Here is a 14,847-nt window from a genome sequence, read left to right on the forward strand (position 1 = left end):
ATGGGGTTATGGGGTGCACTGTATGGGGTGCATCTGCTAAGCCAGCACTCCACAAATAGATCCCTAATACTGCACTGACTAACTGATGCCAATCACTGCCTTATCCATTCATGTTCTGTATGGGGAACTAGTGTTGCAGTGCTAAGTAATTTCATTTTTGCTCATATGTCATGTCCTCGTTCAGGGGAAGTTCATTCTTTCACTTGCTATCTCTCTCTCTCGTCATGACTCAGCTCTCTGTCCTCACCAAGGTGATTAGCTCTTCCTCATAAACAGATCATGTGATCATGTTTTCTTATGTCTGATAAAACGAACACAGTAATCCTGTCAGTCTAATCTGACCCTTTTGATCTACCCAGCATAATCACACACATGATGTCAGAAGTTTACACACACCTTAGCCAAATACATTTAAACTCAGTTTTTTAACAATTCCTGACATCTAATCCTAGTAAAAATTCCCTGTTATAGGCCAGTTACGATCACCACTTTATTTTAAGAATGTGAAATGAATGTGAAATGAAATGAGTAATAGTAGAGAATGATAGTAGAGATAATTATTTATTTAAGCTTTTATTTCTTTCATCACATTCCCAGTGTGTCAGAAGTTTACATACACTCAATTAGTATTTGGTAGCATTGCCTTTAAATGGTTTAACTTGGGTCAAACATCTCACGTAGCCTTCCACAAGCTTTCCCCAACAAGTTGGGGGAATTTTGGCCCAATCCTCCTGACAGAGCTGGTGTAACTGAGTCAGGTTTGTAGGCCTCCTTGCTTGCACACGCTTTTTCAGTTCTGCCCACAAATTATCTATAGGATGGAGGTCAGGGCTTTGTGATGGCCACTCCAATACCTTGACTTTGTAGTCCTTAAGCCATTGTCCTTCAACTTTGGAAGTGTGCTTGACATCATTGTCCATTTGGAAGACCCATTTGCAACCAAGCTTTAACTTCCTGACTGATGTTTTGAGATGTTGCTTCAATATATCCAAATAATTTTCTTTCCTCATGATGCCATCTATTTTGTGAAGTGCACCAGTCCCTCCTGCAGCAAATTGCGATTTTTTTTCATTGACCTACACACAATACATCATAATGTCTAAGTGGATAAAAAAAAATATATATTTGCTAATTAATAAAACACAAAAAGCTGAAATGTCTTGAGTAAGTATTAAACCCATTTGTTATGCCATACTAAATAAGTTCAGGAGTACAAATTTGTTTAACAAGTCACATAAGAAGTTGCATGGACTCAATCTGTGTGCAATACTAGTGTTTAACCAGATTTTTTGAATGACTACCTCATCTCTGTATCCCAAACATACAATATCTGTAAGGTCCCTCAGTTGAATAGTGAGTTTCAAACACAGATTCAACCACAAAGACCAGGGAGGTTTTCCAATGCCTCGCAAAGAAGGGCAACTATTGGTAGATGATGGGGGAAAAAATACATTGAATATCCCTTTGAGCATGGTGAAGTTATTAATTACACTTTGGATGGTGTATCAATACACCCAGTCTATACAAGGATACAGGAGTCCTTCCTAACTCAGTTGCTGCAGAGAAAGGAAACCGCTCAGGGATTTCATCATGTTACAGAGTTGAATGGCTGCGATAGGAGAAAACTGAGGATGGATCAACATTGTAGTTACTCCACAGTACTAACCTCAATGACAGAGTGAAAGGAAGGAAGCCTGTACAGAATAATAATATATTACAAAACGTGCATCCTGTTTTGCAACAAGGCACTAAAGTAATACCGCAAAAAAATTGGCAAAGCAATTAACCTTTTCAAGGGGTGTGAATACATTCTGAAGGCACTGTACGTGTACATATACACTCACATACACACACCTGGAAAATGTAATCATGATGCGACCTTGTGAGCATTAATCATCATGTTGTAAACAGTCCTAAATGGCTTTATTACTGCTACATCAATCACAAGACACACCTTCACACACACTCACACTCACTTATGAGGCCTGTGTTTGTCAAACCGGCCTGTAGCTGTCTGTAACCTTAAAAGGAAATTAAACGAGAGACAGACACAGAGCCATCCTTCTCCCTTTGTCTGGGGGTCATTGACGGGGAGATTCCATCCCTCTCTCTTTGTCTGGGGGTCATTGACGGGGAGATTCCATCCCTCTCTCTTTGTCTGGGGGTCATTGACGGGGAGATTCCATCCCTCTCTCTTTGTCTGGGGGTCATTGACGGGGAGATTCCATCCCTCTCTCTTTGTCTGGGGGTCATTGATGGGGAGATTCCATCCCTCTCTCTTTGTCTGGGGGTCATTGACGGGGAGATTCCATCCCTCTCTCTTTGTCTGGGGGTCATTGACGGGGAGATTCCATCCCTCTCTCTTTGTCTGGGGGTCATTGACGGGGAGATTCCATCCCTCTCTCTTTGTCTGGGGGTCATTGACGGGGAGATTCCATCCCTCTCTCTTTGTCTGGGGGTCATTGATGGGGAGATTCCATCCCTCTCTCTTTGTCTGGGGGTCATTGACGGGGAGATTCCATCCCTCTCTCTTTGTCTGGGGGTCATTGATGGGGAGATTCCATCCCTCTCTCTTTGTCTGGGGGTCATTGACGGGGAGATTCCATCCCTCTCTCTTTGTCTGGGGGTCATTGACGGGGAGATTCCATCCCTCTCTCTTTGTCTGGGGGTCATTGACAGGGAGATTTTCAGAGTGAACGGAATGGGCCCACTGGGCACACATTGGTTGAATCAATGTTGTTTCCACCTAATTTCAATGAAATTGTGTTGAACCAACGTGGAATAGACATTTAATTGATGTCTGTGCCCAGTGGGGGAGTATTCATTCACTGGGGCTTGAATACAGCAGAGCTGACAGAATGGACCTTACCCTAACGAAGAAAGAATAGGCTGGTTTAATTTATTCATTTATATATTTTTTACCCCTTTTTCTCCCCAATGTTGTGATATTCAATTGGTAGTTACAGCCACACCAATGTGTCGGAGGAAACACCGTCAAAGGTCAGCTTGCAGGTTCCCGGCCCACCACAAGGAGTTGCTAGAGGGCGATAGTACAAGGAAAATCCCTGCCCTCCCCTAACTCGGACAACGCTGGGCCAATTGTGCGCCGCCTGTCTGTAATAATTTTAAAATGTAAACCTTAATTTAACTAGGCAAGTCAGTTAAGAACAAATTCTTATTTACAATGACGGCCTACCCCTGTAACCCTAAAAGGAAATTAAATCAGAGACATTTCAAAAGAGCCACTTCTCTTTTCATCCCTCTCTCTTGTCTAGGGGTTATTGATGGGGAGAGTTTCAGAATTAATGGAAACACTGAAACAGGAAATCTCCGCCAGCCAAAACGCTGGGTCAATTGTACACCATCTCATGGGTCTCCCGGTCACGGCTGGCTAGCCTGGGATCAAACCTGGGTCTGTAGTGATGCCTCAAGCATGGCGATGCAGTGCCTTAGACCAATGCGCCACTCGGGAGGCCCTAAGAGTAGGCTGTTTAATTACAAACCGAGGGGTTGTAATTAGACAAGCTGTTCTGCTGTATAAGAATTGGTTCCAACTGTTTCAGTATTTCCTGTGACTGTTTCAGTATTTCCTGTGACTGTTTTGGTATTTCCACTAAAGAAACAAAAGGCAGTGTTTCAAATTTTCGACAGCCTCTAGTCATGATGACCCAGCTGAAACTACCAGATGGGCTGGGAAGGATTGTTGTCGAGGGGAAGTTAGAGTACAGTCAGTCTGACATATTTGGTGTACAAGCTTAAGGGGGTTATAAAATGGAGGTATAATCTGGGCCTCCCTGACTACAGTAAATGGGTTAAAGCTTGCTGAGGGCTAACAGGATTGCTGCAGAGGACACAGCAATGCCAACTGGCACTGGTACAGATGGCATCACCCTGTGTGTGCATGTGAGTGTGCATGTTCCTTTCCTCTCCAGGAAATACACTCTAGTCTCCACCAATCCCCTTTCAGACTTTTCAGCCTCAATCATTTTATTTTGACATCTCCTCTCCCTCCCTCTCCACTATTGAGCCTGACCCACTCAGGGGCACGTGAGCCTCCACACATCACTTTACATCGCTCTCCGGGATCAATTATAAAGTCACGATGGAGGCTCACGTACCCCTGAGTGGGTCAGGCTCAATAGTGAGGATGAGGAAATAGAGAGGGAGAGGATTAGAAGGAGGGTGGGGTCATTTAGGTGGACGTGAGTTCACTCACATCCCACTGAGGGGCATGAATCAGGATGGCTGTGTGAAAGTATGTTCCAACACTACTGTTCCAGTAGGCTGACTACAGTGTAGTATCTTCTCTCTCACCGCTGTATCTGAACATTACAGCTTCCGACTCCTTCAGCCTGTCTGGCTTCATGAGAAACCAGTCAGACTCATGATCCAGGCTGCCCCCAGCCCTCTCGTTCTCTCTGCTCCACTTCACTCCCCAGTGACAGATGGAATGGGGTTGGTGGACTGCGAGACCAGTATCCCCAGATACCACTTACCCAGCAACAGAATCAACATATGACCCATATCTCCCATGAGTGACCTGCACTTGCACACAGACACACACACACACCCAAACACCTACTGCACACACACACACACACACACACACACACACACACACACACACACACACACACACACACACACACACACACACACACACACACACACACACACACACACACACACACACACACACACACACACACACACACACACACACACACACACACACACACACTTCACCGTTCATCCACATTAATGGTCAACTGACACACTTACTCACATAAGGTGACCTGTCTACCCTCACCTATGCCAGGCAGGTGTGAAGGCGTGTTTGTACCTTCAACCATTGAATGTAACCCACCCTGTCTATGTGGTGGCATAGTCTAACCTATATTATATTACCATTGGAAGGTAACTACATTGATCTACTAAGGTAAACTACACAGATCAGATGATTGAGTAGAAGAAAGGTTACGATAGAGTTAACTCTCCCTTTTGCTGGGTCTACAAGGCCTTGTATAGATGTGAGCTTTCATACTGTCCAGTAGGGATGTGAGCTTTCAAACTGTCCAGTAGGGATGTGAGCTTTCATATTGTCCAGTAGAGATGTGAGCTTTCAAACTGTCCAGTAGGGATGTGAGCTTTCATATTGTCCAGTAGGATGTGAGCTTTCAAACTGTCCAGTAGGGATGTGAGCTTTCATATTGTCCAGTAGAGATGTGAGCTTTCATACTGTCCAGTAGGGATGTGAGCTTTCATACTGTCCAGTCAGTGAGACTCTGGTTCAGAATGAGAATAATAATATTGGGCTTAGCTTCACACTGTTCCAACACAGGGAATCAATGTTTTATATGAGAAGAGCGGTAGGAGTGGTCCCCAGTTGCCCGCAAAAAAAGACTTCCATTTCCTGTGAGCTCTCTGAATGGTCTCTAGCCTGTGTGTGTGTGATGTAGTAGTAGCAGCAGCAGCAGCAGTGGTCAGAGGCCCGGCAGTAACAACTATGGAGATTTCCCCTGAGTTTAGTCTCCTGGTAACAAGGCTGCATTGTACTGTGTGCATCTGGTGAGGAGTCATGTCTGCCATACGCACACACACACACACACACACACACACACACACACACTTCATACCCACTGTCTACCTGCTACAAAGCTTGGTGTCTCACTCAGACAGACACTATGTCAGAACAAGTGGGTAGAAGAGGGACAAAAACAGACTATTTACCCGTGTGGTCCAAGTATAGAAAGAAAGAGAGAGGAGGAAATGGGAGGAGTTGTTTTCTAAAAAGGCAGGAGGAGATGGAGGGAATAATTGTGAGAGTTTAACTTCAGCGTGTATAGACTCTCTGAACAGTATTCTGAATGAGGAGAGGAGCTGATGAGAGTTCAACTGGAAGCACAGACAGAACACATATCAGTGGCCAGCAGGTTTGGACCCAGTGGATCACATCAAATGAATCTCTTACATCACAAGATCCCTGTGCTGGCCAACTATGCTTGGACAGCCCCAGAGGAGGGGCCAGGTCACAATTATGACTGACTGTGTTACGTGACTGGTTTTCACTATTTAAACTATCAGCTGTAATTTGGTTATCAAACGAGATTTCAACTATGTTTCAGCGTCCAGGATCCAAACTATCCGTTTTATACGTGACAATGATCAAGGACCATAAGTAACATAGTGTTGTATCACTTTTATAATATATAACAAACACAATAAAATAAATGTCTCCTTCTGTCCTCCTTGACCCATATGTGACCTTACAAACACTGTCCTGAATAACACAGTTCAGATGATTCATTTGCAGTACGTTTGTGGACGTTGCTCATGTATATGTGCATCATGCACGACTATAGCATGACTATTGACAGTGTAATTCACCAACCTAACCCTTTATTGCGTACACATCTGAGGTTCCTTAGATTAAAACAGAACAACACATGTTGTGCAATAAATCTAAGCAATAAAGGGTAAAGTAATCTATTAAGTAAGTTCCCATGTTGCAACAGTAACCTTCTATCACCCTGAGAAAAATCCATACTTCTAACTCCACTTCTTACAAATTCCAGATCACATTATCACACCAGAATAACATAGCTACGTGTGTGTGTGTGTGTGTGTGTGTGTGTGTGTGTGTGTGTGTGTGTGTGTGTGTGTGTGTGTGTTAGGTAGAGTAGAGGGGATTTAGACAACACTGGTGTCCTGTGTGTGTGTGTGTGTGTGTGTGTGTGTGTGTGTGTGTGTGTGTGTGTGTGTGTGTGTGTGTGTGTGTGTGTGTGTGTGTGTGTGTGTGTGTGTGTGTGTGTGTGTGTGTGTGTGTTAGGTAGGGTAGAGTAGAGTAGAGGGGATTTAGACAACACTGATGTCCTGACGTTTCATCACATTCTCAAACAGCCGGAATATCAGGTCCTCCGTCTGTACTCCTGCGTGTGTGTGTGTGTGTGTCTGCATGTCAACACAGAAATGCGAGTAAAGTGTGGCAGTTAACCATCAGTATAAGTAATGTGGTGTTATATCACTTTTATAATATGCCATATTAAAATATGTCTCCTTTTGGCCTCCTTGACCCATATACGCCTTACAAACACTGTCCAGAATAACACAGTTCAGATGATGACTTTGCAGTACGTTTGTGCACGATGCACATACACTGAGTGTACAAAACATTAGGAACACCTTCCTAATATTGAGTTGCACCCACTTTTGCCCTCAGAACAGCCTCAATTCGTTGGGTCATGGACTCTATAAGGTGTCGAAAAGCGTTCCACAGGGATGCTGGTCCATGCTGACTCCAATGCTTCCCACAGTTGTGTCATGTTGACTGGTAGTGGAACTCTACTCTGAATAACTCATTCCATCTCATCCCACAGATGTTGAATTGGATCTGGTGAATGGGCAGGCCACTGCAGTAAGCTGAATTCACCGTCGTGTTCGTGGAACCATTGCTGGACAATCCTAGCCTTGTGGCATGGGGCATTATCCAGGTCAAAAAAATCGATTTGCAGAAAGATCCACGGCTGCCATGAAGATATACACCTGACTGGCAATGAGGTTCAGATATCCTGTGGCATTCAAACGTTGCTCCCCTTTTATCAAGGGGCCCAATGTGTGCCATTAAAAAACACCCCACACCATCACACCACCAGCCTGCAATGTTGACATGCGGCATGATGGATGCATGTACTCATACGGTTTTCTTCATACCCTAGTCCTACCATCAGTACGAAACAGCAGGAATCGGGATTCATCAGACCAGGGAATGTTTTTCTAATTCTTCAGTGTCCAGTGTTTTCATTCCTTAGCCCACTGCAACCGCAGTTTCTTGTTTTTTGCTGAAAGAAGTGGAACACTGTAAGGTCGTCAGCTGCCAAACCCCATTCGTATCAAGGTACGACAAGTTGTGCATTCTTTTATGGGTCTTTGGGCAGCAGTATTGTACTGGACTGTCAGTTGACTAACTGTAGCCAGTCTGTTGCTCTGCACAGTTCGTGTCAGGCTCTATTGTCCTCTTTCATCAATGACCCGCTTTCGACCACTGGCCTGCCGTTGGCTGGATGTCCTTTGGGTGGTGGACCATTCTTGATACACACGGGATACTGTTGAGCGTGAAAAACCCAGCAGTGTTGCAGATCTTGACACACTCAAACCACTGTGCCTGGCACCTACTACCATACCCCGTTCAAAGGCACTGAATGGCATACATACACAATGTCACGACTTCCGCCGAAGTTGGTCCCTCTCCTTATTCGGGCGGTGTTCGGCCGTCGGCGTCACCGACCTTCTAGCCATCGCTGATCCATTTTTCATTTTCCATTGGTTTTGTCTTGTCTTCCATCACACCTGGTTTCAATCCCATCAATTCCATGTTGTGTATTTAACCCTCTGTTTCCCCTCATGTCCTTGTAGGTGATTGTTTGTTGTATGTTCTGGTGGGCGACAGGTTTTGTACCCTCTTATATCATTTTTTGTATATTTTGGTTTTCAGAGTTTTTTGGGGCATTTATTAAACTGCTCTGTTCATACCAAGTTCACTCTCCTGCGCCTGACATCTCTGCCACCAGCACGCACCCTTTACACACAATCCATGTCTCAAGGCTTAAAAATACTTCTTCAAACCATCTCCTCCCCTTCATCTACCCTGATTGAAGTGGATTTAACAGGTGACATCAATAAGTGATCATTGCTTTCACCTGGATTCACTTGGTCAGTCTACGTCATGGAAAGAGCAGGTGTTCCTAATGATTTGTCCACTCTGCATATATTTGGACAACTCCCTGCCCTTATGTTTAACATGAAGCTCTCCATTGACAGTGTAATTCACCAACCTAACCCTTTATTGCGTATACATCTGAGGTTCCTTAGATTTAAACAGAACACCACATCTTGTGCACTGAATCTAAACAATAAAGGGTAAAGTAATCTGTGAAGTTCCCATGTTGCAACAGTGACCTTCTATCACCCTGAGAAAAAAAAATACTTCTTACTCAACTTCTTCCTAATTCTAGATTTCACATTACCACAACGGAATGACATAGTATGTGTGTGCCTGTGTGTTTACATGCCTACAGCTGCACCATCGAGAACACCTTGACTGGCTGCATCTGCGCTTTGTCTGGCAAATGCACCCCAATCAACTGCAATGTTCTACAGAGGGTGGTGTGTCGGCCCAGTACATCAGTGGGGCCAAGCTCCTTGACATCCAGGACCTCATATAAGACGGTGTTAGAGAAAAGCCAGAAAAAGTCTTCATCCACCAAAGCCATAGACTGTTCACTCTGCTACCGCCTGGCAAACGGTGCCAGAGCATCTACAACTTCTACCCCCTAACCAACAAGCTCTTACAGTCTCACTGCAGAATGAGACATTTTGCCAATTTTCTCCAAATGTTACATTTCTAAGTTGCTCCAATCAATCAATCAATGTATTTATAAAGCCCTTTTTACATCAGCCGATGTCACAAAGTGCTATACAGATGCCCAGTGTAAAACCCCAAACAGCATGCAAAGCAGATGTAGAAGCACAGTGGCCAGGAAAAACTCCTTAGGCAGGCAGGAACCTAGGAATACATTTATAGAGGAACCAGGTTATGAGGGGTGGCCAGTCCTCTTCTGGCTGTGCTGAGAGGAGATTATAACAGTATATGGTCAAGATGTTCAAACGTTCATAGATGACCAGTAGGGTCAAATAATAATAATCACAGTGGTTGTAGAGGGTGCAACAGGTCAGCACCTCAGGAGTAAATGTCAGTTGGCTTTTCATAGCCGATCATTCAGAGTTATAGACAGCAGGTGCGGTAGCGAGAGAGAGTTGAAAACAGCAGGTCTGGGACAGGTAGCACGTCCGGTGAACAGGTCAGGGTTCCATAGCCACAGGCAGAACAGTTGAAACTGGAGCAGCAGCACGACCAGGTGGACTAGGGACAGCAAGGAGTCATCAGGCCAGGTAGTCCTGAGGCATGGTCCTAGGGCTCAGGTCTTCCGAGAGAAGAGAGAAAAAAGACAAAAAGAGAGAGTTATAGGGAACATACTTAAATTCACACAGGACACCGGATAAGACAAGAGACTTCATCCACCAATTACCACGTTTTAGGTTAAGGGTTAAGGGTTAAGGTTTTGGATAGGGTTAAAACATTAAGTTAGGCATTCATTCTGAATGGTTAAGTTAAGGGTTAAGGTTTGGGATAGGGTTCAAACAAAACCATAATAAACAAGTGCCTACCACTGGGATTGAAAACGTCCAACTCCGAAGTCAATCTTGAGCGATCTGGCTGGCTAAAATAGCCATAAGACTGCTAAAGAGTTAAATAAATGGTTAAATAAGGCTAAAGAGTTAAATAAATGGTTACCCAGACTATCTGCATTGACCCTATCTTTCTCTGACTCTATGCACCCTCACAAAACTATATACACACATTGTACAGTATATACACTCAGTAACACACACACTATACTGGTACTCTTACACAAAACCAGACAGTCTTGTTTAACTAACCTTGTGGGGACACACAATTGATTCCCATTCACAATTATATTTTCACTAACCTCTAACCCTAACCCTAACCTTAACCCTAACCTTAACCCCAAAACCTAACCTTAACCCTAAACCTAATTCTAACATAGACATTAATTCTAACCTTAACCCTAAACCCCGAAAAAATTGAATTTTTTCTTGTGGGGACTAAAATGTCCCCAGTTGGTCCCCCCCCCCAAATGTGTTTACTACTCTTTTGTAGATTTCTGGTCCCCACAAGTATAGTTAAACATGTCCACACACATAAACACACCTACCAGTGGAGGCTGGTGGAAGGAGCTATAGGAGGACAGGTTCATTGTAATGGCTGGATTGGAATAAATGGAACAGTATGTATCAAACAGATCAAACCTGAAAAGGGATGAAGAGAATATTAAAGGTATTAAGATCGGAGGAGAGGAACACAAGGTTTCACTATATGAAGATGAAGTTCTCCTCTATTTATCTGAGCCACAGGCATCTATCCCATGTCTCATGGATTCTAACAAGCCAGACACTTTCTAGAGAAGCATAAAGATTAGGCTATCATCCAGTACTTGAAAACACTAGAACTGTTCCTGATGAGGTCTCAAAATCAAGAGCGTGTCACCAACAGAATCTCCCTTTCGTACCTGAACCTTGTTTCAATGGATGATTATGACTCTATGTACTTTAAAAGGGAGACAGAAATACAGGAGCTTATCTCAGATCAAGAATGGCGCGTAATATGTACTGAACCCCCAAACTGCAAAAGCCAGAATCACCGCCACCAGCGAGTGCTCGAGGGAGTGTGGAGAACAAAAAGGTGACCACCATCATGTATTTTTGCACCTGGTCAAGGTTGAGCAACTTCTGGGACCTGTGCAAAGTTTTTGAGGCAAAAATCCCACCGGATTTTAAGACTGCCGTATTGGGTGTTATACCTGCTGGTATCACAGGCAGGAAAAGTATTTGTTTGTTACAAATTCTGCTAACCGGCAGCTGTGAAAATCATCACAATAAAGTGTCTTCAATCCAGCCCTCCATCCCACAAACAGTGTTTGTCTAAAATCAAAGAGATGTGTGAAATGGAGAGAATAATAAGCTTTAAGACTTCTCGATGAACCATTTATTTATAAATGGGCACCTATAGAAACCTTTTTTCTGATACCCCCCCCCGATCTCGTTTCTGTCTTCTTCCTTTTTATATTACTGTCCTGTGTCTCTGTTTTATTTAAGCAATAAGGCCCGAAGAGGTGTTGTATATGGCCAATATACCATGGCTAAGGGCTGTTCTTATGTACGATGCAACTCGGAGTGCCTGGACACAGCTCTTAGCCGTGGTATATTGGCCATATATCACGAACCCCTGAGGTGCCTTATTGCTTTTATAAACTGGTTACCAATGTAATTAGAACAGTAAAAATAAAGGTTTTGTCATACCTGCGGTATACGTTCTGATATTCCACAGCTGTCAGCCAATCAGCATTCAGGGCTCGAACCACCCAGTTTATAATGACATTTTTATCATGAAGATTATTATTACTTATGACTCAATTGTAACTATTGCTGACATTACTGCCTTGTCCTCTTCTCCATTATTATTATTATTATTATTATTATTATTATTTATTCATTTTCTCTGTCTAGTGTGACTCATAAGACATGTCTCATATGTAATTCTGTTAGTTTGGTCTGTAGTGTTATATATGTATTGAATATACACCTTTTTCTATGACCAATGACAACAAAAAATACATTTAAAAAACAAAAAACAGATCAAACATATGGAACCACATGTTTGACTCCATTCCATTGACTCTGTCCTCCTATAGCTCCTCCCACCAGCCTCCACTGGGACACACACACACACGTGCACTTCACTCTCATAATTTGCTGCTGCTACTCTGTTCTTTATTTCACTCTTATAGTTTATCTATCCTGTTGCTTAGTCACTTTACCCTGCCTCCCTTCATGTACATACAGTCCAATATCTACATCAGATACCTTGAACCTCTGCACATTCATTTGATTGATTTGATAGGATTTGACGCCGGTGTGTGTGCGTGCTGATGTGTGTGTTTTCTGAGGTCTTGCGGATTTCTGACTGTTCCCTCAGTGTTGTTTCAGCATGTTCCCATGGGGCTGTGTTAGGTAGAGTAGAGGGGATTTAGACCACACTGATGTCCTGAAGTTTCATCACATTCTCTTTTTCTCTCTGTCTCTGTTTCTGTCTGTGTGTCTCTCTCTCTCTCCCTCTGTCTGGCTTTTTCTCTCTGTATCTCTTTCTGTATCTCTTTCTGTCTCTCTCTCTCTCTCTGTCTCTCTTTATCTCTCTCTGTATCTCTTTCTGTCTCTCTCTTTCTGTCTCTTTTGATCTCTCTCTTTCTCTCTGTCTTTCTTTCTGTGTCACTCTCTCTCTCTCTCTCTCTCTCTTTCTCTCTTTCTCTCTCGCTTTCTCTCTCTCTGTCTCTCTCTCTCTCTCTCTCTCTCCCTCTCTCTCTCTCTCTCGCTCAGCCCCTGGGGTCTGTGATCGTGCCACCTCTCTCTTCTGTCATTTTACCAAGTCAGCCTGACTCATGTAACTCCTAACTACACAATACCTCTTCCTCAGTTCCCGTCATGCCAACTAGCTAAGCATGAATCCCACCTGTGTGAGTGTAAGAGAAGGCCTATGGAGATGTCACGACGGCCCAATACCTGCTGTAACCCGTTAGCTCCCTTACTGCCCCAGGAAGCTGGCCTTGTCACAGGATGCATGGTAAAAAGGGCTCAAGTTAGGTAGCCTAGTGGATAGAGCGTTGGGCCATTAACTGAGGTTGCTAGATTGAATCCCCGAGCTGACAAGGTTAAACTCCGTGTTCTGAACAAGGCAGTTAACCTGCTGTTCCCCGGTAGGCCGTCATTGTAAATAACAATTTGTTCTTAACTGACTTGCCTAGTTAAATACCGACGGAGCACAACATGAACACACACACACTCAAGGAGCTTCAATGGTAAACCAGGGGAATCCATTTTTAAATGGCTCAATGTTTAGCACGTGTGTGTGTGCATATATTCATGCATGTGTGTGTGTGTATATATTCATGCATGTGTGTGTGTGTGTGTGTGTTTGGTTGGGGTGTGTATGTGGAATTATTCATTTCCGTTAGCTGTAAATGTCCAGTCAGCAGACCTGTCTGTGTTTACAGTAAGTCTGGGAATGAGTCAGAACTCACACATTCAGCCAGATAGGCACGGTCCACTACTACTTAACACATGTCTTCTGATGTGGTAACACAGACTGATTCACTGCCGATATAGACATTCCCTGCCTTATATAGCCATGACCTTCTCAGGTAGGTCAGATTATATTGCCACAACGAGACTGTTGTATGTAACTATTCTGTTGGCATAATGCCACGTGCACATGAGGATGACTTAGATAAGATAAGAGAGTGTCACTCGGTCAGACAGACAGACAAACAGACAGACAGACAGACAGACAGACAGACAGACAGACAGACAGACAGACAGACAGACAGACAGTGTCACCTGTCTAGAGGTGAGAGTCCACCTGTACGTGCGTGTGCGTGTGCGTGTGCGTGTGAGTGTGTGCAGAGATGTATAGAGATGAGCATTGACCTATGTGGTGATGAGACAGTATACGTACTGTCTGACTGGCGGTCACATTATAGATATAGGACTCAATCCATAATGCCTTCAAAATAAAATATAATCCATAATGCCATCAACTCTACATTCATAGATTACATGCATGACGTTTGACTGTGAAAGCGTGTAGTCCTGTCCACTGATAACATCAAACATTCAAAACATTCCAGCTATGAGTCACTTACTGAGTCACAGCATTCATCATGTGAGCTCAGCTAGCTGCATGACTTGTGGGTCTCCTGTGAGGAACTGAGGGAATATGTGGTAGTACACTGCCCCCCAGTGGTCACTGGGTGTAAATGCATCTTTGTTGATTTAATTATCAGGGAATGTAGTCAAATGGTCTCCTCCAGCCCAAACCTCTCCTTGAGTAACCCCAGCCAGTCCACTTCATTAATGTATTCCAGAACTAACACAGCTGATTCAAATGGTCACCTAATCATCAGACCCCTCATTAGTTAAATAAGCTGTGTTAGTTCTGGAATTCATCAAATACGTGGACAGGCTGTGGGTACTCCAGGACAGGTTTCAGAAACACTGCTCAAGAATATACAAACAGTTTGATAACCTTATACAAACAATATCTAATCAAACTATTTCAAAGGGCAGACCTTTCTAAACATTTCTAATCTAAATGTATAGTCCAGCTTCTGTTCACCACTTTGTACCTGTCACGCCCTGATCTGTTTCACCTGTCCT

The 14,847-nt window shown here is 43.6% G+C and overlaps 1 long non-coding RNA gene across 1 annotated transcript; it reads right to left on the bottom strand.

The window, feature by feature from the left end:
* Positions 1-6,186: 6,186 nt before the first annotated feature.
* On the bottom strand, positions 6,187-10,299 carry LOC149978123 (uncharacterized). Its single transcript, XR_016486786.1, has 2 exons — positions 10,225-10,299; positions 6,187-9,980 (listed from the first exon to the last, which is right to left on the bottom strand). It is a non-coding gene; the product is annotated as an uncharacterized LOC149978123 (long non-coding RNA).
* Between the last annotated feature and the right edge of the window lie 4,548 nt (positions 10,300-14,847).

The sequence above is a fragment of the Oncorhynchus mykiss genome, chromosome 15 (genome assembly GCF_057628025.1).
Source record: "Oncorhynchus mykiss isolate SJ-2025 chromosome 15, ASM5762802v1, whole genome shotgun sequence".
Lineage (NCBI taxonomy): Eukaryota > Metazoa > Chordata > Actinopteri > Salmoniformes > Salmonidae > Oncorhynchus > Oncorhynchus mykiss.